Raw genomic sequence first — 20,953 nt, 5'->3', positions numbered from 1 at the left:
TTTTCCTACCAACACCCTAACTATAAACCGTCATTATTTTTGAACAAGCTACAGCACTGCCCTCACTGATCACCCTGCTTCCCCTTGGTCTCTTCCAGACTCTTCCTTGCCATGCACTAGCTGACAAAGCTCTCAAAACCAGTCATAGACAAGGCTAACCCAAATGGCAGGGAATGGTCTGACTTATGCTTGTTTTTCCATCTCACATTTACCTCCCATTGTATTGCAGCTTCCACTGGCCTTTAAAAATACTAGGTCCTCAGACTCCCAAGATTTATAAGCTTCTGTATGGATTTTGCCCTCCTCATCCTTGGCTGCTCATTCTTTCACTCAGTAACTGAGTAGCCCCATGCATCTCTACCTATTTGCACTTGCACCAAGAAGTCTGACATCCCCCCAGTCCAAGCCCTGTTCTCTCTGGGACAAGGTGACCCACTCATTTAGAAAGTGTTCATCAGGATTCCCTTCTTTGCCTGGCATAATATGAGGCATTGAACAAAACAGTCTCGGATTTCTTGCTTGCATTTTAGCAGGAAGACAAACGACAAACAAGTAAGTGGCAAATGCATATTTCAGGTAATTGATGAATGCCATAGGGAACAGCACAATAGGGTTAGTGAGATAGGATTCTGAAGGGAATATTTTGTGTAGGGTTGTTGGGAAAAATAAAAAAAAATAGCTATAGAAAATGCAGAAATCTCAGCTGGGTACAGTGGCACTTGCTTTTAATCCCAACACTGGTGAGGCAGAGGAAGACAGATCTCTGTAAATTTGCAGCTTTGCATAGTGAGTTCCAGGACAGCCAGGACTATGCAGAAAGACCTTGTCTCAAAAAAGAAAAGAAAGGAAAAGAAAAGAAAACGCAGAAAACTCAGGCAGGAGAATGTTGAGGTGCCAGGCAGCAGGAGTTTGGTCACTGCCACAGCAAATTACCGTAAACTCAGCAGCCTAAAACAACCAAAAAATTGTTTTCTCATGGGTGTATAGTTCAGAAGTCCAAAATGGTTCCCAATGAGAGAGGGAAAAAAAGACACATCAGGTCCTAGTTAAGAATCAATTTCTTGCCCTAGCTTCCAGAGGCAACTGAATCTTGATCAACAAAGGACACCTTCCAGGCTGGTGAGATGCCTCAGTAGGGCTTGCACCAGCTTGCACTTGCCTGCAAGCCATTATCCCTAGGACCCCAATGGTGGAAGGAGAAAACCGGCTACTACAAGTTAAAGTGCCACATGTGGACACACACACACACATGCATACACACACACACATACATGCACGCACAGTCACACACTCACACACAGGACATCTTTCTCCATCAACAAATGGAGCAAGTACAGGCCATGACTTTCCCTATTGCATCACTCTGAACTTCTGTTTGGCTTCTCATTCTCAGCTACCCTGACTGCATCTAGCACACTTGAATGGCCCAGGATGGTCTCTGCATTTCAAGATGAGCTTTAGTGACCTGCAGTTCATTTGCCACTCAACTCCGGATTGGCATGCATAATAACATGTTTATTGGGTTCTGTTTTTAGGATGTGGGCATCTCTGGGAGCCATTACCCTGCTTTGCACAAAGCTAAGGCAGACAATAGCAAAAGGAAGCACACGGAGAGAGGAAAGGCTCTGGGATCTGGACCAGATGGGAGGCATGCTGTGTAGCATTTTGCAAACCAGTGGAAGGAGTAAGGTAATCTTAAGGAGGATTTTGAGCTGTGGTGTCATGTAAATTAATTTGTAAAGATTCTCTCTAGATGCTGTGTGGCAAACGTACTACAGTTCAGGAAAGAGTGTGATCAGGAGACTTCCTTAGGCTGCTGCAGATACAAGCATGTGCCAGTTTCTGCCAGAGTGACAGTGGGCTGCAGCCAGATTTGGGGTGTTCTTTGAAGTTAGAGTATAGGGTATTTGGAGGATATAAAAGGAGACTAGGACAAGGTGAACTACTCCAAGGACTTCATCTTCAGGACTTTTTTTTTTTTTTTTTTGAGACAGAGACTTACAAAGAAGTAGGACTCATGGGGACAAAAACTGGGAATTTGGTTTTGGAGTATCTGAGCCATTTTTCAGACATGTAAGTAGAGATGCAGAGTTGGGTCCATGAAGGTTCTGCTGTTTGAGCTGCATCCTGGTTGAGCGATGGGATAAAAGTACCAAAGAGCTAGTATGTTTTAACAACCATCCCTAAGGACAGGATGTTGAGTTTCTTAAAATGCTGCATGTACTTATTTTCTTAATGGTTTTTATAGTATGCTCAAAATAAAATAGTTAAAGCTATTGATTCAGTGTTAAATTCTCAAAGTAAAATACTTTATAAAAATCTCATCTTGACATACAATGTTTTAGATTTGATTGGTAAACTACAATGTTCTTAATGATCAGGTTTCATTTAGATCCAACTGAACAGCATTGTTTCACACTCAGGCTCAAGTTTAAGTGAATGATATACTGTCTGATGAATGGCAGTGGTCAACAGGTACACAGTTACAGTTAGGTGAACAGTGTAAACTCTGTTACACGACACAGTGACTTTAGTCAGCAGGGAACTGTGGGAGAGAGCAGAGAAATTCCTCAGGAAACTTTCACGGAAGACTTGACTCAAGAGAGTTATCTAAATCCAGACAGAAAGGAAGCAGCTCGTGTGAGATTCTCTGGAATGAGAACTCAATAGTTAAGCAGCAGCATGTCACTTCACTTTGGAGTTTTACAAGCTAGATTGAAACACAGTGCCCTGCTCTTTCCCATGGAAGGATTATAAGTTGGCGCATCAATTTGACAATAACCTGTCAAGATGACGATGTGCAAGCCCTGCTACTTAGCAATTTCTTGTTTTGGTGACATGCCTTAGAGAAAATCATAATCTCCCTCAGAGATCATCTGCAAACATGTTCAGTGCAGCGTTTCCTGTGATCTCCCGAAGCAACCTAAATATTTATGAAAATGCAAGGCAGTGCTATATAGGATTAAAAATAAATGACGAACCAAAGCTTACTAGATCATGGGCTGTGTTCTCTGTTCAGTCAACAGAATAGAGGGGGAAAAAATACTCCAAGATTTTAGAAGTGTCAAAAATGATACCACTTTTATCTTAAACAACGATGACAACGACAACAACAAAAACCCACTTAATTTTCTGAATACTTGTTAATTATTACCTTATCAGCACATCTTATTTTGTGAATAGTACAAACAGCAGCCAGATTGCCAGGGTCTGATGCTGTCACCTACTAGTTATATGACAGTAATTAAGTTACAGCCCCAGGTTCATAAAGAGAATAATAGCACCTACTTCACTGGGTTGTAGCAGGGATATGGTTATGTATGCAGTAAGAGTGTATTGCACACAGACAGGTATCAAGCACTGTATTTGTTACTGTGTGCTGTTTATCTGTATGTTATCTAACCACCTACATGCCTAACACTGTTCCCATATTTTAAAAGTGTAATATATCAGTTGTGATGAATGGAAAATTTAGAGCAGAGTATGGAAGGGAATAGTTTCAGCTGATTCTTTACTGTTTTGTTTGTTTTTTTAAAAACTGAAATGAATGAGACGAAATGATAAGATTTGTCAATGTGAGCAGTAAGTGCATTGCTGATTGCCTTATTATTCTCTGTATTTTTCTGTGCCCCTGCAATTTTTTTTTTTAAAGTCCCAGAACACAGCTGGAACACAACAAATATCTGGTAAATGAATGGGCGATGAAGCAGTGGTGGGGACTGGGAAGCAGCCCCAGAAATGTCCAGCCAGGTGCCCCTTTTAGTTTGCTTCCTAGTTATGGGAGAGAGCCACCGGGTATGTTGGCCATTAGGAGGGAACACTTCCTTTAAACCACGTGGATTCGGGGAGACCGTGAAGTGGGGCTTTCAAGGTTCTCCTGGAAAATGATTTGAGCTTCAGAGTCTCTACCCAGGTGAACCAATCAGTTAAATGTGAGGGCAAAATAAAATCACTTTAGGAAGGGCACATAGTCAGAACACAGACCACACAAGACCCTCCCTGGAAGGGCAGCTAGACAGTGTATTCTGGGAAAATGAGGGCTGAAAAGAGGAAGGCAGGAAGGGCAGGGAATTTAGTGACAAAACACAGTGGAACTAAAAATAATTACTGATGGAGGAGAGAGGTGCAGAGGGAGGTGAAACAGCGGAGCTTCAGCTAAATCCCCTGACGGCTCCTGCTTAGAGGACAGCAGACTGCACAGGGCAGGCTTTCGATTGTTCAGCGAGGAGCTAGTTAGAGTGAATAATTGAACGTGTTGACTTTATAAATACGATTAAACAGCTCTTAACAATTAAAAAGTCAACCATCGGGAAAAATTGAAGAAGCAAAACTTCCCAACCATTACTTTTTTTTTAAGTGAAATAAAGGGAACACCACAAATCTAACAAAGGAGGGCAGGAAAAGAGGGAAAATATGCTAAATAGGAAACAATTAAAGCCACCGAAGTGGCTAGGTTGGAGAACCAGCAATGCTAATGTGAGTAGATTTACCACACTGGAAATACGGAGAACTTCAGGTTAGAATTAACAGAGAGAGGACCAAAAACCTTAAAAACTATATGCTATGTGTCTACAATGCCTAAAACACAGTCACCCAGGAATTTAAATAAAGGTAATAGAAACAGATACACTATGTAAATGTCAACCATACAAATCAATGTTATTTTTAAACATTTCAAGCAGCAAAATAAGAATTTGGTATATTCTAATAAAATAATTAAGAGACTTTATACTTGAGAAATACTGAATATGCAGTTTGTTTAGACTTACATGGAGTTTTTACCAGAAAAGTCCAGGGTAAGACAGAAATTATACAAACTACAAGTGTTGCCATATGCATAAAATCACTATTTAACAACACAAAAAGTAGTTAAAGAACCCAACAAAGACAAAAACTACTATCCTCTTGGAAATGAGCAAGCACACATCTAATTAACTTGTATTACAGAGGAGTTAGATTTGAAATTACAAACTACTTGGAAATGAGCAAATGAGTGCTTCACACATCAAGGTCCACTCATGCTGCCAAAGTGGTGCAAATGGAACGATTTGAAGCCTTCAGAGCTTGCAGGAAAGAAACTGTGAAAATAAACAAAAGGAGCATTTGACCTGAGCACTAGAAAAATAACAGAAAAAAAAAAATCCCAAGAAATAAGAGGAAGGCAAGAACAGGAATAAAGTAGAAATTAACCAAACAAAACCAAAAATAGTTGGATCTCATTAATAAAACCAATGACTATTCTCTGGCAAGACCAATAAAATAGATGAGTGATTGACTGATAAAAAAATAGAAAAGACATGATCCATGTTATGAGAGAGAAGTATGGGGGAAACTGTGTGATCATTGTGCACAATTTAAAATAAAAATGACTAAAATTAAGATGAAATGTTCTATCCATGAAAGCACAGATCCCCAAGGGTGATGGTTCAATAAGCAGGAGACACCCCCCTACACACAGGCATACTGACTGTCATCTAGAAACAAATGGATACTGGGTGTGGCTGCAGATGCCCATAGTTCTAGCAGGTCATCCTTAGCTATACAGAAAGTCTGAGGCCAGCCTGAGCTATACAACCCTGTCCTGTGGTGTGTGTGTGTGTGTGTGTGTGTGTGTGTGTGTGTGTGTGTGTGTGTGTGTGTGTGTGTGCATCCAAAAATGAGAAGATAATCAAAGATAAGAAAGAAAGCAGAACCAGACACAAATAATTTTGCCACATATAGCTACGAAAACTAAGGAAGAGGCATTTCTCCATGAAGTAAGTGACTGAAGCTCACAGAACAGACACCTTTTCATTCACAAGGAGCAGCTATTACCTTCTTCTGAAATAACGTAATGACAGACTGAAAAGGAAGTCAATCTTGCTTGTGAATAGCAATACAAGCCGTCTAAACCAAGTGGTGTATTGAGAAGGCACTGAAACCCTGCTCAAGCTGCTGAGGGTTCCTCAGCTGGACCTTGACAGAATTCATTGTATTCTCTGCAGATAAAAAGGATGCTATTTTCAAAAGGTGCTTCAGAAAGTAAGTGATCGGATGCAATACACAGCTCTGGTTAAACGTATCTTGGTAGATAAGTCATAGGGGGAAGAGACATCTGCTATCTGAAACCAGTTCTCTACCAGACATCTGAGGCTCAAACGAACTGTCTAATCATGAAATACTTGAAGACTTCCCATTATGTTGGGAACAATGCAGGAATAAATGTAGTGTTGAACTAGATGTCCCATCCAATGAAGTACTTTTAAGAGTGCACAATAAGCTATATAGACATTTTTGAAGATACAAAATTGTCACTTTTTACAGATATTTCCAAGTAACTTTTTTTTATAGCCCCAAAGAGATGTCTAAGAACTATGGAGCCGGTAAGATATCAGTGGGATAACTCTATACACATGTTCGTGGAGGAAGTATACAACTAAATTGAAAGGCACGAATAACGGTTTGAATAAATAGAGAAACATGTAGTGTTTCCTAATAGAGATGCTTGGTGCTTCGAAGCAACACTGTTTATAGAAATCAGCTCGGTAAGAACCAACAGCTATACAATATTGAGTGTATTTATAAATATTTATAAATACGACGCTTTGCCATTCAGAAGAGCAACAGGTTTCTGTATGGGATCTGGCAAGTGGATTTGAGTTCATCTGGAAGAGAAAAACGGCAAGAGTAACGATTTTTAGCAGCTTTCAAAACATCATAAAGCTTAGGAATAGATTCGGTGTGGTGTTGGCAGGGGACTAGTCTAGTTAATTGGTATAACAAAAGACATGATCCAGAAACAGCCATGTAGATGAGAGAGCTCAGGGACATTCCCAGTGAGGGGAAACACTGACACTTATTTAAAAAACATTGACAGTTAATCGCTGGGGGGGGGGGGATTTAAGTTCAATTACTTTCACATACAATCTTAAAAAAAAATAAAAATTCTATGTGGCTTAGCCACCTAGGCACTAAAATAAATTTTAAGATGTGAAAGAATATTCTCAGTAGATATAAAACGAGTATTTGTAAAAAACTGAAAACTCTCAGAAAACTGAAGTTGTAAATGGGATCTTTGAAAAGGCTTCCATTGTACTTAACGATGAAGCAGGGGGAGGGGCCGATTCCCCCCCCACCTCCCCACCCCCCACCCCCCCTCCCCGCCACCGTGAAGGCCACTTGCCTATCTTTATTCAACATTTTACTGGAGGTTTCCATCCCTTTTCATGCAACAAGGCAGGAAAACAAAACAAGAAAGGCTTCTCCCCTGGAATGGCAGAGAGAAACTGGTTTTATTCTAGATGAGACTAGTCTATTTAAAAACTCCCAAGGAATCGATCAAAAAGTTACCAGAATCAAAAAGCAATTTTAGGAAGGTTTTAGAATGTAAGGTCAATATTAAAAAAACAAACAACAACAAAAAAATCAATTGTGCTCCTATATCCAGACAATGGACAAATAAAAACAAAATAAAAATTAGTTTTTTACTAAAATTAGCACCAATGAGAATATTTAATAGATGTTTAATGAAACGCACATTATCTGTGATTGTAAAACTAATAAACACCAGTAAAGCTAGTATACACACAAGTACCAATTCCTGGAAGGAAGACAGAGTGTGGGGAGGAATTGAATAGACTCAGTGTGGTCCTATTCAGAATCCCAGTCAGATTGTGACTCCTGCGGAGGTCACATCTATTGACAGGCAGTTCTGGCAAAGAGCAAAGTTCATTTTATCCTATCATTTGATTTCAGGAATTAATCTAAAACTAAATACAGCTAATTGAAAGTGTGACAATGTGAGTCTGATCACGTTTGGAGCCAACCTGAGCTACATATTATGAGCCTATCTCAAAAAACAAGCAAACAAACACAATACTGATCAAAATCTCGTACCTTGCAGCTTCTAAAAAATTATGACTGAAATGAATCATATACCTAAATGAAAACTCCAAAGCTATGAAGAAAATCCACAGAAAAGGAAAAATGACTATGTTCTAGGGTTAGGCAGGATTTCTTATACACAATACCCAAAGCACAAATTGTTAAGAATGGATTTTTAAAAAATTATACATACTTATTAATATTTTCTCTGCAAAAGACACTGTTAAAACATTGAGGACAAGACACAGACTAGAAGAAATATTTGCAAATTTGTCTATATAATATAGATATAATAAAAATATAAAGAACTTTAAAATTCAATTTAAAAAACTCTCAATCTATAAGGGGAACAAAATTTTTGTAAACGACATATGCGAGCTGTTAAATATTATCAGTTGTTTAAAGTGCAAATTAAAATCACAGTGAATTACCAATGCACACCTACCAGAATGGAACTTTCTATGCAGGCAGCACTAACTTCGGCAAGAGGACACCTCAAACATGGAGGGAGGGACACACAACAGTACTGTGCATTAGGGGACAGTCTGACAGCTTGTGGAGCCCAACATAAGACCCACTAACCCTTTAGAAGCCCAAACTTCAGGAGTAGCCTAAGAGCCCTCCAGGTGGTGAAGGGTTCCTCCTTATAATAAATTCAGCACAAAATTGCAAAGTGGGGGCACACACTGGTCCCTACAACACCAGGGGTGACTCTCACCCTCATTACACTGAGTGGGAGAAGTCAGTTTCATGTACATGAGAAATCCCTTAACATATCAGAGGGGCCGCAGCAATGGCTCAGTGGTTCAGAGCTGGTCTTCCAGAGGACCCGAGTTCAGTGCTCACAACCACCTGTAACGCCAGTTCAAGGGGTTCTAATGCCTGTGGCCTCTGAAGGCACTTGTATTCATATGAACACGCAGACATACACACCTACACATATTAAAATAATAACAACAATCGTGAGATGGATCAGGAAGATAGGAGTGAATTTTGAGGATTCTAGAGCTCTTCTACACCTTGTGGTAGTGATGGTGGCCTCCACACAGTTCTTTCAGGTTAATTCGTTCAGATTCATGGAATGGAACACGCCAAAGAAAATTCCTTGTCTGTAGATTTTAAGACATGAATTTAAAAACTACTGTGAAAACATATACACCTTTGTGATTGTTCAGTAGAGGAGGAAGACACAAATCTCAGCAGCCATAAAAGGACATACACGTAGATGTACATCCTACAAGCTCTTAAAATCTTGTAGGCAAAAGTCATCCTGAACAACAACAATAAAAGGATCAGGCTATGAGTTCATAATTGTATTTTTCAGCAAATATTCCAAAGGACTAACATACGTATACAAGGACCATCTACCAGTTATCATGGAGGGAGAGGAATAGACAAGTGGGCCAAGTACAGGGAGTTCAGAATCTGCAGAGTCAGTAAGTGTGTGATGGTAACCATACCATCTGTCAGGGAGCCACGGCTTAAAGCCAAAATACCGCTCTCACCACCTGATGTGGGTGCTGGACACTGAACTGAGGTCCTCTGGAAGAGCAGCAAGTGCTCTGATGGCCAGAACTCCTGTAAATTAGCATCCAGGGCTAGTAAGGGAGGCAGTAGGTGTGCTCTTGAGGGCGTGTGTGCATGTGTGTCGTGTGCTTGTGTGCCCACCCATGTGTGTGCATGTGTATTTGTGGTGTGTGTGTATGTGTGTGTGCCCGCCCATGTGTGTGCATATGTATTTGTGGTGTGTGTGTGCATGTGTATTTGTGGTGTGTATGTGTGTGTGCCCCTGCCCATGTGTGCCCCCACCCATGTGTGTGCACGTGTATTTGTGGTGTGTGCATGTGCCCATGTGTGTGCATGTGTATTTGTGGTGTGTGTGTGTGTGCCCCTGCCCGTGTGTGCATATGTATTTGTGGTGTGTGTGTTTGTGTGTGTGTGTGTGTGTGTGTGTGTGTGTGTGTGTGTGTGCCCCCACCCATGTGTGTGCACGTGTATTTGTGGTGTGTGCATGTGTCCATGTGTGTGCATGTGTATTTGTGGTGTGTGTGTGTGTGTGTGTGTGTGTGTGTTTGTGTTCCCAGGCGTGAGTCTGTGTATGTGTGTACATACATGTGACAATCACAGGACAATCTGTGGGGTCAGTTCACTTTCTCCCTTTACACAGACTCCAGAGATGACACTTGGGCCACCAGTCCTGCTCAGCAGCATCTGTACTGAACCATCTCTCTGGCCATTGACTTCTTGGGTTACTTTTGTAGTAACCATGAAAACCTTCAAGGCCCCTACTTCATTGACTCAGGAACTTCACTTTAATTATCAATACAACTACATATGTCAAAGATTTATTACAAGAACTTTTTTGAAATGAAAAATGGGGACCGAATTAAGCACTGGTCATTAGAAGAATGGTATGTAACATGGGAAAGGCCATCTCATGGGCCATTATCACAGCACAAATAACAGGTATGTGAGCACTAATAGGGAACCTGACCTACCTACTTACATGGAGATCTAGCAGATGGAAGAAGTAAAGAGCTGGAAGGTGTGGGAATGGGTTCTGTTTATGATTTTTGAAATATTAATAAATCTGCCTGCACACACACTCTCACACATGCACAGAAAAACTCTGGACACTCCATCTTGGTGTTAGCATACTGGCTCTTTGTGGGTAGTAGAGGGCAACAAGATTGGGGCCATGAAAGAAACTTACACTTTTCACTCTACATTCCTTGATCTTGTTTGACGTTTGTTTTGTTTGTGACAGCATCCCACTGTATGTAGCCCAAGCTGGCATAAAATTTCCTATGTAAACTCAGGCTGGCTCCACCCCTACCCCCCAATTCTCCTGCCTCAGCTTCTTCTGGGGCTGGGATCTCAGGCATGCCCCGGCATATTTATCTGCTACTTGAATTTTTCAAATGTAAATATTTCACTTGTGCAACTGCTTTTAGCTAATGAAATAAAGAAGTTTAATTTAACCGTATCTGGGAATTTTCAATTAAGCTTTAACAAGAAAACAAAATGGAAACTAATTTGCAAATCACAAACGGGAGGGGGAGCAAATCTGATCGCTGGAGTCAGAAAAAAAGAAAGGATTAAGAACAGAAACATAAAATAAGTTGGAAAAAACCAAGATCAAGTATAGTTCTTGCCATATTGTAATTGGCTAACAATGACCAAAAGCCCAAGTTATTAGACTCAGTGAAATAAAAAGGGGTTGGGGGTGGGGGAAGAAAACTTGATCATATGGTGTTTCTAAAATGGATGGAATTAAGAAGTTAAAAAAAATAGTGATATGGGAAGGAATATTAGACATGAAAGGAGACAGAGAAACACATCCATGTGTGTCACTATGGCATTAAAGTACATACAAGAGGATTCAGGAACAGAACATGGGATGGAACAAATACAGTTACTTTCATATTGAGAAATGATATGATGCCCCGTGAAGGTGTGAAGGTGATATGACCAAGGGTATAAATCTTCCAAGATGACATTATGCTTACTTATGTTAGCTAATTATTTATAACAAGCCTACACAGTGAATCTCCAGTACAGAAAAAGCTACAAGACCTGGAATCGTCCGCATCAAGGAGCAATGAGATAGAGCTGCTGGGGCATCATTTTTTTGTTTTACAAACTCTATTTAAAGGAGAAAGGGATAATTGCAGTATCAGGGCAGTCCCTCATGAGTAGAGTGGAAGAGAACAGACGGGCAAACAGAAAGAACAGAGCCCAAACAGAACAGCATCACTCACAAGGACATCACCAAGTGGGCTGATGCTTCTCTTCTCTTTGTCACCAAGCTTCCTAACAGACCCAGCTTCCTCATCCTGGGAAAAGAGTTGCCTGGTGGTGACTTGGAATCATCTGCCTGAGACCTGTCAGACTTACCCCAGTCTATGAGTTACCTGATTTCTGCGTTGGGTCTACTATTAATGCTGTGGAATATCCTCTACATGGTTCCAAGATGCTAGAAAGGCTCAGGCTGACCCAGGAGCATTTAGGCAGTGGAGGGAAAGTGACCTGTGTCACAGGGACCAGATTCAGTGAGAAGGAGACAACTGTGGCTTCCTCTAAGGACAGATAACACCTTTGGTCTTGGAGAACCCACTGGAAGGCTTATTCTTGCTATCTGTCCTCATAACGTCATCACAGAATCTCCTACGATTTGGTTTGTCTTGCTGCTGGGAACAGTTGCAGAGAAAGAACCATGGAGGAAGAGGCTGCTGAGTCACATAAATCATGGCCAATATGAATCTGAACTCAGCTCCAGGGAGCACATCCCTTTTCCATGACCTGGGCAGCATCACGAGGCCAGAAGGTATTCATTGTATGTTTTGTGAGCCAGGGTGATTTCTGGCCTTTGAGTTGCCTTGAAACTCAGGGATTTAAGAGGCGTTCTAGTACAGATAGAAATTAAAGTTCCTGGCAAGCATGGCTGGGAAGAGAGCAGATGTTGATGGTAATCCTGCAGTCTCAAAGGAAATATCAGGAGAAAGCTAATGGCAAAAACTACAGCCAGGGCTGACTGTGGAAAAGGAAAAATAAATTTTTCCAACCATGCATAGTTCCAGAGTGAGAGTGTGGAGATCTGCTGTAGCAGACCTATCCCTACAGATTCAGGAATAACTGGAGTGAAATGTCACTACCTAAGACCTAAGGAGAGGGAAAGGACTGGATTTCAGGAGAGAACTTTGAGTGAACAGGGAAAAGAAGTGGGCTGGGACTCAGTTTCTCTTCCCTAACCATGAGTGTCTTGGGGCCCATCATTATGTCTGAAGGGGAGCCTGACCCAGAAACACTGAAGGCCTTGTACAAATGCCAACTGACGGCCTCACCATCAACACCCCACCTCTAGTTTCAGAAGTAAAGTCAAGAATGAAGTATTAAAATCAAGATGTTTAACGATTCCCAGCTTGTAGCTGCCGGTCTGGGGAAGCCAGCTGAGTACCACTGGCATAGAACCCTGGTGGGCAGTGGGCAGGCAAACCAAGCAAGATGGAGTTCAGTCTGCAGCATGGCATGAACTGGGAACAGTTGTTATCTCAACATTCAAAAGGTACAAGCAGGAGCACCAGAATCCAAGGTCATTCCTCAGCTATATACTGAGTTCAAGGCCAACATGGGACACATGAAAACTTATCTTAAAAAAAAATCAGTAAACAAAATTAAAAAACAAAAACAAAAACGTTGTTTGAGCCCCTTCCCACATCCTAAGGAAATTCCAGTGGCCTCCCTAGGATTTCTGGGGCTTCCCTTCTCACATCTCCTTTGTCCCTCATCCCCCCTCCCCCACCATCCCACTTGCAGAAGTTGGTGTTATGGAGTGGTTATGGTGAACACTGGTTGCTCTTGCCTGTCTCCTCTTCCTGGTTTGTTGTCCAGTCTGCGTTGGGGACCTAGCCCTCACCTAGTAGACATGTATACAGCAGGCTGTTAAAATACCTCACCACCCTAGACTATTGGGTTGCCCCACTCCGAAGGCCTCCTGGGCCTGCATCTGGAGTAAGGTGTTCCAGGGGATATGCCTTGTCTCTCAATATGTCCTTAAATTCTTTCATCTGATTCATATCTTCCGATGGATCCAGATGCTGGGGAAGGGTTAGCCACAGTCTTGCCTGAGGGCAGAAGTAAGGGTTTGGGCTCTGTGTGAGTTTGTCTTTCATCAGCACTAAGAAGGGCCGTTAAACAGTCTTGGAAGGCTTTGTCCACCTGGCCACAGGACCGTGGCTCTGACATCTCTGCTGCAGGCTTCCATACACAGTGCTTTCAGCCTCCATTTCCCTGCTCTCACCACCGGCCTCCTGACTTCTGCCTGCCTGCCATCTAATGCCTTCAGCTGCCAGCTCACGCCTGCAATCCCAGCACTCTGAAAGCTGAGGCGGGAGGATTGCAAACCCAAGGCCAGACCGGGCAACATAGTGAGACCCTGTCTTAAAAAACCCCCAGATAAATAAATGAAGAAGCCAATAAATCCCTAAGCCGACAAAGACTTCTTTATTAACCACAAGAGAGCTACTGGTGAACCGTAATGTAAGAATCAACAAACGGATTGGGCTGGGGGTGGTCAGACTATGACCCAAGGCACGAGTAAACACAGCCCACAGCTAAGAACTTTAAAGAAACCTTTGGAAAAAAAAATGTAATCGGTGGCAAAACGTCAACAGCACTGGATGGCAGAAACCTATTTATCTCACAAACTGTGAGCGATTCTCCTCTGCCCCTTAACGGATGCTCACCAAACTCTAGACCCTTGGTGTCAGAAGACCAGGGCTGGGCCTGGGGCTTGGGCTGGGGCTCAGGGTGGGTGTGGGGCTGGGCTGCTGGGTGGGGCTGGGGCTGGGTGTGGGGCTGGGCTGGGTGTGGGGCTGGGGCTGGGGCTGGTGTGGGGCTGGGACTGGTGTGTGGGGCTGGGCTGGGTGCTGGGTGTGGGGCTGGGGCTGGGGCTGGGCTGGGGGCTGGTGTGGGCTGGGACTGGGGCTGGGGCTGGGGCTGGAGCCGGGATTGGGGCTGGGGGATGTCTCGTGGAGTAGAGCCGGACTGGGCTGTTTAAGGGTCACCTACTGAGGTCACGAAGCCCTTTGTGCCCGTCATGTTAGGCATGGCTAACTCCTGTTGAAAACGAGAGGGGGAGGCTCTGCAGCCACTGGGCTAACCGCAGAGGTTCGGGATGGAGGTGGGGGTGGGGTGTGTGTGCTTGGATGTTTGGAGGCCCTGGGAGGTGGGGCCGGGGTCTTGCAGGAGGGAGTGGCGGCAGGATTAAGAGGGTGGCTGTGGGCCAGCTGGTCCTGGCCCCGGATGCTTATGAGTTCAGCAGAAGGGGAGCTACAGTGGCTCAGTTGTGAAGAAGGACTGGGGTACACTCTGAAATCTTGTTTCCCCAGCACCTTACAGCGGCTCAGCCACAAGGTTAACTGACTCGTGCCTGATAGACAGCCTGTCTTCTCCATCCCAAACTGCATCCCGCTTCCCCTAACCTCCCCCATAGACTGTCACTTAAGATTTTATCTTTCTCCCCAGTGCTTGTCCCTGACCTGGTGTGACTTGTCGCCCCTTAGTCATAGTCTGTTCCCCAATAGAAAACAACGGCGGCAGAGACGGGGGCGGGGTTTGTCCCTTGCCTTTCTCTGCAAAGCTTTGCACTGCGCCTGATACACAGCAGGTGCTCAGTAAATGCTTGCCGATTGAATCCAGCAAACCCTTTCCTTTAGAATATTCGGGGACCAAAGGGAGTGAACAACCCTCCCACATGGTCTAATTAAGTAAACCTAACTGAAATCACCGGGTCGTCCAAAAACCAAAAGATGTGAAGTGGGGGCGGGGGGGGGACGACATGACTAGGTGGGAAGACAGGATTGGGCAGCACTGGGAGGGGCCAAAGAAAGAGTAATGGGTGGCGGTGAATATGATCAAAATACTTTAGCTAGCTTCGTTGAATGCCATAACAGAACTCCTTATATAAATTAATATAGCTAGTTAGAAGTAAGACAGAGAAGAATATTCCTGGGTAAAGAAAGCTTGTAAGTCTCAATCTGTGGCTAAGAAGGGCCTGGATTTGGTCAAGGAGAGGTGGAAAGTCTCTCCAAATTGAGCACTAACGGGGATGCAAGCGTATTTTGTATCCTAAATTATGGGCCACATGAGACCAGCTGCCCCTCACATTTCCTCCTTGGTAAGACATTTTCTATAATATGGGGGCATTGTGGCAGCAGAAAGGCTTCTTGGCTGAGTATGAAACAGAACCCAGGAACCCCCATTGTCGCAAGTGGGATGTCTCATGATGCCACATGCTAGTGACTGACGATGATACATCCTTCGGGGGGGGGAGGGTCAAGAACCTGGCAGGCTGTCTGGGGCCTTTCTCTCACAAGGAAATTACAGCCCACACTTAGTGCTCACTCTGCCAGGCACGATGCGTTAGATATTTCCTACGTCATTTGCCGAGTGGGCTTATGAGTAACAGTGACTATTTTGAGTGTTCACAGTGTACTCGTCAGGTAGTGTTAATACCATGCCTCATTTAACCCTCACCGGACTCCTCCTATGTAAGACAGTCTCACCATCATCCTATGTCTCCCACTTTCACCTGAGCTGAGCAATTGTTCAGGGTCAGAGGGATCAGTAAGTAGGGGAGCTGGGATTTGGGGGTGGGAAGCTATGTGGGGACCTGGTGGAGTGACAGAAACTTGCTCCTTACTCCACGGGTCCCAGCAGCTGTAACACAGCAGATCTACAGCTCGTAGACCCCTGTTTTAGATTTTAAACATATCCCAGCTACATCTTTTTCTGGAGGAATTGCTGCCCCTGTGAGTGGGCGTCTCTGCCTGTCCACTGTCATCAGCCGGGGCTGCCAGTCTTTAAATCATATCCTTGTGAAACTGGCTGCCACTTTATTTTAAGTGAATCAGGAGAACATTCCATTGTGACTTGTCTTGAAACCGTCCGTAAATCCGAGAAGGGTTTTATAACCATCACATCATTTTTGTGTTTTGTTAAGTCTGGAACTCTGCCTGTTGGATTTTTCTTGGGAGAGGGAAACACATGATTCAAGGGGGAACCTTAACCCTTTAATTCACGGAAGCCAGTGTTTTCATTCCTAGGGGTTCAGACTGAACTGGTGACTGAAAGAGAAATGAGCTTTAAACACAAACTTGTTTTCTTGTGGAGGCAAACAGCATCTAATTTGGTACCCAGTAAAACTGCTTTTTTATGGTAAGGGCGGAAAAGGATGGTGCAGGCACAAAGTATGGAGCCTTTAGATAAAGGGAGGCTATCTCATCTCAGGATCGACATGTCATCCATTGTGAATGGTTTACATTCATTTCCCCTTCAGGTGGACTTGACAATGCTTTGTGGAAGCGTTCCTAGGTTGGGGGAAAGTAAACAAAACAAAACAAGCAACACACACACACACACACACACACACACACACACACACACACACACACACACACACCCATCCACCAGCTTTTTTTTCTCTTTCCAGTCTACCAAGCTCTCAGCACTGTCTTAGTGGAGATATAGTGCCTCCTAGTGGTGAGATGAGGCATTGCAAGTATTTTTTTTCTTGGTTGGTCAACAAATATTGAGAGCTGACTGTGTATTAAGGTTTATATTAAGTATGCACAGATAACTGAAAGCTTCTTTAAGAAAAGCTCAGATGGTTGGACTAGACAAGGGTGTGATATCCTCTATCCGCAGTACTACCCGGTGAGAACAAGAGTTCTAGCCAGATCAGGAGGAATGGGGCTCAAGGAATAAAGATTTCCTTGAGGGGCAAAAGAAATAGTTCAGTTTTTAAAAAAGGCAATGCTTGCTTGCTGCCTTTTCTTTTATTTAATGTAATTCTAGATTTATTGTAGACAATTTAGAAATACAACTATGATTTTAAAAATCATTCCACCATACCATCTTCCCAGACACTCTGTTGTGTGTGCATAACTGAACTTACAACAAAAGGTCTCTTGTTTCATGATCTTCATTAAATCACTTAGTATATTTTGAAATGTTTCTTGTGACTAAATGCACAGACACAACATTATTACTCCTTTTAAAAACAGTCTTTGGTAATTTACCCACTTTAATTTTTTTCATATGGGTTAAAATTCCATTGTGTTTAGTTTGTGAGAGAGATTTATTCGGGGGGCGAGTTTGTACCCCTATAGCATTAAATTGAATCTTCTTGACTAGATTGTAGTAGATCATTTAAATCTGCCTCTGCCTCCAGGGTACTGGAATTAAAGATGCGTGCCACAATTCCTAACCACTACTTTTAGTTTGTATATGAGCATTTTACTGAAAAGCCTAACCTTTCTATTTTATAGTGATTAATAAATTGTTCTGGTATTCATGGTCCCCCTTCCTATTCTGTGCCCTTGAACAGTTTGCTGATCCTGTTGGCTATACCACACTTCCTTATTGCAACAGTGCTGTGGGATGCCCTTCTGTATGTTGTGAATAGTATTGCTTTTACTGGTTGATAAATAAAGCTGATTTGGCCAATGGCCAGGCAGAATTGAGCCGGGCAAGAAATCCAAACAAGATATGGAGAGAAAGAAGGTGGAGTCAGGGAGACACCATATAGCCGCCGGAGAAGCAAGGTAACAAGTGTTGAGCATCGTGGTAAAATATAAACCAAATGGGTTGATTTAATTGTGAGAGCTAGTCAGAAATATGCCTGAGCTATTGGCCAGACAATTATGATCAATGTTAAGCCTTAGAGTGGTTATTTGGGAGCTGGCGGGCAGGATGAGCAACCTCCATTTACACAGTAGCTTTATAGGAAATCCCCATGTCTGGCAGGGCACACTCTCATCCTTAGTTCTGATTCAGGAGGGTCCCTGTGACATCTTGTTCTGTTTTCCTCTTCCGTATAAGCTCTACTGACTACATACAATTTAGGAAAAATTAGTTTCATAAAGCTGAATTTTCAAATACATCAGAGTAGAGAGACACCATAACCATGCCTCCAAAGGGCTGGCTACAGGTATGCCCGACCACGCCTGTCAGAGTGTGGTCAGGGTGATGTCTGGGTGACGTGGGAAAGGTTTAAAGGGACAGGGAATGCACATGGTAGCTCTCTTCCCCTGCTGTTTTGGCTTGTTCTACTTGCCTGCCCGTTGGCTACCTAATGAATATATACCCTGACCACCATGGGCTACATATTAGTTATTAATCGTAATACATCAGGATTTCTTTCTTTCTCTCTCTCTCTTTCTTTTTTTTTCTTTTGGTTTTTCGAGACAGGGTTTCTCTGTGTAGCTTTGGAGCCTATCCTGGCACTCGCTCTGGAGACCAGGCTGGCCCCGAACTCACAGAGATCCTCCTGCCTCTGCCTCCCGAGTGCTGGGATTAAAGGTGTGCGCCACCACCGCCTGGCTAATTTTTCATTTCTTTAATGTTGTTGGTTTTTTTTTTTTTTTTTTTTTTTTTTTTTCTGTAGCACAGTGGCTGCACCTGGTCCTAATCACGGCTGCCATGGCTACGCTGCTGAGGTCACGGCCATGGGAGCACAGGATGTGCAGCCACCACCACCTCAGCTCCTGCACATAGGGAGACAAAGGTTGCTTTAACTAAGTCTCTGTTTTTATTTTACCAGTAGAGGCTCTGGAGCTAGAGGCTGGGTGAAAACCTGCTAGCTAGAGAGGCAGAGAAAGCAGCCAGCTGACCTCCTCCTCTGCCCACCTCCTAGAAAGAGCGCTCTCTCAGAGGCCATCTGAAGCAAACTCCTGCAACCTGTTGCCCCTCCCTTCTACTTCCTGGGCCTCTCTCATGCTGACCTCCCGGCTTCCCCTCCCTCTCTCACTGTCTATAGTTACTTCCAGTCAACTGGCTGCTTGCTCTGCCTCATGACCTATAGCTGATTTTATTTAAATAATGCAATCTTTCCGGGTTCGCAGTTTAAATTTTGAAATGGTTATAAATTCACAAGATGCTACATAAACAAAACAGAAAAACATTCAGGAAGCTTCTCCTACTGGCAGTAATTTATGTAATTATGGTTTTGTGTCTAAACTAGAACACTGAGATTGGCACAACCCGCAGACCTTATTCAGATTGTACCGGGTTGCATGTACTCATGGCACCTCTGTGTGTAGCTCTCCCACCTCACAATCAGCAGGGAGAACTGTTTGTTTCAAAACATCCCTGGCCCTGTTCTGCCATATGACACAACTTCTGTCCTTCACTTTCCAGCAAAAAAAAAAAAATCTTAATTTTATCTTTCACTCGATAAACAGTATGTCTCAGAGATTAATTTGTGTTAACAAAACACCCAATTCTGTTTAAATTCTGAAAAGAACTTCATAGTATAGATATGATCGCTATATTTGCTGATCCTTCTGCTAACAGATTGTTAAATTATTTCCAGTTTTTGGTCCACAAAATGGCTCAGCTGACAAAGCGCCTGTCACCGACAATGCAAGCCTAAAGACCTGAGTTTGACCTCTGGGGTCAACATTAAGGTGGAAGGAGAAGACAGGCTCCACAAATCCGACCCTTCACCTACAAATGTGTGCTGCCGTATATACAACCCCCCTACACATATACACAATAGTAACGACAAACTCATTATTTCCCGCTTTTGACTGTTTGAGATCTACCGCAATGAGCACCCTGCCACAGGCTTTGTTGGGAACATCCACATGTGTTTCTCTAGGATAGAAGTTGACTCAAGGGAAAGATCACCTCAGATTTCGGTTTACAAGACCAAATCGTCTTTCCACGTGGGTGTTGCAATGTACAGTTCCAGCAGTGAGGAAGAATTAATGACAACGAATGGCAGGTACACAGAGTTGGGGGGAGACTGTGTCCTTTTGAATAGGATTCTCCAGGTGGATCTCATTGGCCAGATGGGATTTGAGAAGAGGCCCAAGGAGGAGCAGAGACCCATGGTTCCTGGAGGGAAGCATTCCAGATGGAAGGCTCAGCAGGCACAAAGGCTCTGAGGTGGCAGCCTGGTTGTTTGGGGACATGGAGGTCACATTGGGTGGGACAGAAGGAGCGTGTGCTTGGGAGGTAGAGAAGGGAGATGGTGCAGATGGTGACAGGGCCTTGATGCCAGGGTGAGAACCTTGGCTTTTATGCCGAGTGCAAGAGGGAGATGGCAAAGCTCTCAGGATCAATGTGATTCGACCTCAGGTAAAAGATGAAATAATTATCAAGACAAAATTGACACATAATAAAATGCCACTTAAACCACAGTTTGCTTAGTTTGGGGCCAGTTATACCCCTTGTCACTACCACCCTGAAGCAGTCGCTGGCAGCCAGTCCCTGCCTCATCTTTATCTGAGACCAGTTTTTATTATTATTTTTATTTTTGAAGATTTATTTATTTATTATGTATATAGTGTTCTGCCTGCATGCATGCCTGCACACCAGAAGAGAGGGCACCAGATCTCATTAGAGATGGTTGTGAGCCACTATGTGGGTGCTGGGAATCAAACTCAGGGCCTCTGGAAGAGCAGCCAGTGGTCTTAACCTCTGAGCCACCTCTCCAGTCCCCTGAGGCCATTTTTCAAAAAGTTCTTTTTCACTATAACCATAGATCCACCGTGCCCACTCTAAAACATGATAAAAACAGAAG

At 43.3% G+C, this 20,953-nt stretch overlaps 1 protein-coding gene and 1 long non-coding RNA gene across 4 annotated transcripts in view; one reads left to right on the top strand and one right to left on the bottom strand.

The window, feature by feature from the left end:
* Positions 1-20,953, bottom strand: part of Tsga13 (testis specific 13) — a 312,864-nt gene that overhangs the window by 62,567 nt on the left and 229,344 nt on the right. The gene's annotated exons all lie outside the window — the stretch shown is intronic.
* On the top strand, positions 15,222-20,570 carry LOC107978222. The gene is made up of 3 exons (XR_003480330.2): positions 15,222-15,990; positions 17,753-17,969; positions 19,739-20,570. It is a non-coding gene; the product is annotated as an uncharacterized LOC107978222 (long non-coding RNA).

The sequence above is a fragment of the Cricetulus griseus genome, assembly GCF_003668045.3.
Source record: "Cricetulus griseus strain 17A/GY chromosome 1 unlocalized genomic scaffold, alternate assembly CriGri-PICRH-1.0 chr1_0, whole genome shotgun sequence".
NCBI lineage: Eukaryota > Metazoa > Chordata > Mammalia > Rodentia > Cricetidae > Cricetulus > Cricetulus griseus.
The sequence above is the reverse complement of the archived record's forward strand: the minus strand, read 5'-3'. Positions and strand labels throughout refer to the sequence as shown.